The sequence below is a fragment of the Acomys russatus genome, chromosome 6 (genome assembly GCF_903995435.1).
Source record: "Acomys russatus chromosome 6, mAcoRus1.1, whole genome shotgun sequence".
Lineage (NCBI taxonomy): Eukaryota > Metazoa > Chordata > Mammalia > Rodentia > Muridae > Acomys > Acomys russatus.
In genome coordinates this window covers 31,459,401-31,463,107 of record NC_067142.1, presented here as the reverse complement: position 1 = coordinate 31,463,107, position 3,707 = coordinate 31,459,401, and positions in this window count along the sequence as shown.

Sequence of the window (3,707 nt, the reverse complement as noted above, 5' to 3'; positions counted from 1 at the left end):
ACTCTTACCTAGCTAACCGTACATGCCTTTTTCTGGGACTGCCAAGGCTCTGCGTGCCATTCTCTGGGCTCCATACAGATGCCCATATGTGCCCATTGATGCCTTTATGTAGGTTTTTTTTTTTTTTTAAAGCAAGATCTCACTACGTAGTCCAGGCTAGCCCTCAAGCTCATTATCCTCTCGCCTCAGTTTCCCTAGTGTTGGGATTACAGATGTGCCACCGCACACAGCTAAGACAATGCTTCTATCTTAATGTTTTTAGCATTTATTATTGGTAGTGGGAATTGAGCCTAGGCCCTTGTGCCTGCTATGAAAGCACATCACCAATGAGTTACCCCCCTAGACCTCTGCCTATCATTTAGAGACCCAGACTTGGACTCCATCTGTAGACCTGACATCCTTATGCCTCAGCCTCCTGGGGAGCTGGGGTTGCAGGCACGAGTCCCTCTAAGCCAATGCCCTTAAGGTGGGATGAGTTCGGGATTCTGAATACAAGCCCATGTTGGAGATGCGATGCTTTGACAGTCTTGGGCCAGGTGGCGGACCTAATATTGTTTACACTGTCCTCTGTCCTCTGTGAAGTTGTGCTGCAGCAGAATAACGCTCTGTCCTCTCCCCCAACCATTGCTATCTTGGCGTGGGACAGTTCCTCTGCTCACCTCTCTCCCCATGGACAGTGAGCTGCGCGTGACCAGGGGCTGAGCCCAAGGATTCCAGTATCAGTGCCGTACATCAAGCGCTTCATAGATGTTTGTTGGGTGGGCAAATGATGCTAATTACCTTGGCTGCTTAACTGAGTCTTAGTGAGCGAAGCCCTGGGCTAGGCCTTTAGCATATCCTATCTCTGCTATGCACCACAGCCACGTGAGATGGATGCTGGTTGTCTTTGTCCTATAGGTTGCAAAATTAGGCTCAGAAAGGTTAGGCCACTTGCTCAAGATCACACAGTAATACAAGAGAGTTCTGGGTAGGAAGGTACTCTTAAGAACAAGCCTCAAGGCCCTGTCCAGCCCAGGACACTGCTGCTCTCAAATTTGCCTCTCTTTGCTCTCTTTTCTTTGGCCACACAAACCACACAGACACACGGTCCTGCAAATGTTCTAACCATCTCCCAAATGGGCTTCGGGGCCTGCCACAGTCTAAGACTGCATCACTTTTCACTAGGATTGACCTTTGACTGGGATGGATTTGGATTTCCATCTCTGGCTTTGCTCCCCCCCCCCCCCCCCACCTCCTGCCCCTCCACCTTGCACAGCCTTCCACTCAGTCTCAGGAGTATGTCCTACTGAGATATTCCACATTGCTCCATGTCATCCTGGCTCAAGAATCACCTCAGTTCTCTCTCAATGACCCTCAGCTCAGACAGAGCCCGGGGACTGTCCCCTGAGCCACCCGGCAGTGACCTCTGCCCAGCAGTAGTGTCACAATGGGCCCATGTTCTGAAGGCTCTCAGTTGCCATCCTGTGGCCACACTGCAGGTGGCAAAACCCTTAAGAGTCAGGGCGTGGTAGGCACTGTGCATGTACCCCTAAGAGGATAGTGGGACCCCAGCTCTGCCTTTTGACTCTCAAGCCCTGAGATGACTGGCTTCAATATCCCACCAGTTTTCAACCATGATACATTTATGCTGCCATAGTTCTCAAAAGCAGCAGTCATTTGTTCATGGACCGCAACCTCCAAAATCCCTGTCTGTCTATCTGTCTCTCTCTCTCTCTCTCTCTCTCTCTCTCTCTCTCTCTCTCTCTCCTCACTGCTGGCTGTCTCAGGTATTGGTTACAGCTTCCCTTGCCCACAAGCTCCTGGATAGAGGGTACGGTCTGGGCTTTATCCTCTGTGCTCAGAAGCCAAGCCTGGTTACTGCTTGACATGCAGAAGGTGTTCAGAAACTGTTGAGATCTTTTGACCTTACCCCCCTGGCTCTCTGAAACTCTACCCTTTGGCCCCATCCTCTCTAATCCTCTAGATACTCAGCCATAGTCCAGCCCTCCAGCCTTCCCTGGCCTTGACACAGCCTCCCTGCCCCCCTCTCCCTCCTACTCCCCCTCCTCTTCCTCCTTCTCTTCTTGGGAGCAGCTCTCACTGTGCAGTCTTGGCTGGCCTGGAACTCTCTTGAGAGACCAGGTTGATCTTGAACTTATAGTAATCTTTTGCCTTTTCCCTCCTGCACGCTGGGTTTCCAGGCCTGTGCCACCATGCCTAACCCCAGGTTCCCTTATTTACTTGTGGAGCTGGACAAGGTATCCTCGGCCCCAAATCCAGAGGCTTTGGCCATAGGTACTCTGCAGCCCTTCAGCTTGCAGCAGTTGCAGTTTTGTAAAGTGCTCATGCTCACCCCCCCCCAAAAAATATATATCCTGGTAAAGAAAGCAACAAAGAGCAGGCACAGAGTTGGAAGGCCCCTTGTGGGTCGCCAACCACCCGTAGGCCACTCTCACGTGCTCGTGACCTCAAGCACATAGGTCTTTTAGAAGAAAACTGCCCTCTTGCCAACATCACGTTCTCCTCAAGCCACGAGTTTGATTCAAAGCACCCTTCTCAAGGGCACCCAGATTGCAGAGGCCGTGTCTGCTAGCAGGACAGAGGACAAGGGCCTCCTTGACGTAGTCCCCTCAGAGCACAGGGAGGAAGGCTAGAAGGGCCCTGCATAAAAACACTGTCCTTCAACCCACCCCAGCTTTTTCTTGTGTTCTTAAAAAAAAAAAAAAAAGACTTATTTTTAGCTTATGTGTATGTGTGCTTTGCCCGAATCCATGTGTTTGCACCACATAGGGTCTCGGTGCCCCGGAGCCAGAAGAAAGTGTCAAATCCTCCAGAATAGGAGTTACAGTTGCGAGCAGTCGGGTGGGTTCTGGGAACTGAACCCTGGTTCCTCTCCAGCACTCCTGGGGGGGGGGGGTGACCCCTGAAGTTAGATGGTGTGGGTAGAATGGTGGCTGCCCTGAGTTCTAAATCTGACTCCCTAAATACCTTGCAGGACTTTGGGCCTCTTTAGTCGCCTTTCTGAGACTCAGTTTCCCTTTGTGTAAAATGAGAACTGAATTAGCGTTAGCTGTCTGCAAAGCTTCTTAGATGACTGACTCAGTTGGCCAAAAAGACAGAGTTCCTCCTCGTAGTGAAAGTGGGGTGCTGTGTGGGAAGGAACTCTTCCTCCAGGCTTTGGAGAGGCAGAGTTGGGGGCGGGGCAGGGAGATATAATCAGGTAACTGACAATCTCACACTCCAGAAAAGAGACCAGCCAACGCCCTATGCTTGCACATTAGCTTTTAGGTGCTAGGCTCTGGGGGCTGAATTGGCACTCAGCAGGTTGGGTAGGGACATTTGGAGACCTGTCCCGGTGTGGTCCAGGCCAGAGGACCTCACCCTGTACTCAGGGCCAGCTTATGAAGGGAACAGGAAGACGCACTGGCCCTAGTTCCCAGAGTGGGAGAAAGGGGTGGCCACCAGGACAGAGGGAGAACCGGGGATTGGCAGTGGCTGTGGGCAGGGCCGGTTCGGACAAGGCGGAGTCAACTTGTACACGTGAAAAACTCTGGCTGAGGCCCAGGCTTTTGCCTTCCTCCTCCTCCTCCTCCTTCTCTTACCCACCCTCCTGCACCCCTCCTTCTCCCTTTTCCCTCCTCCCGCAGCTCAGGTTGCAGCTTTTTTTGGGGGGGGGGGGGGGGCGCTCACCTTTCCAAAGCCGGGAACAGCCAGGGTCCCGAGTAGGG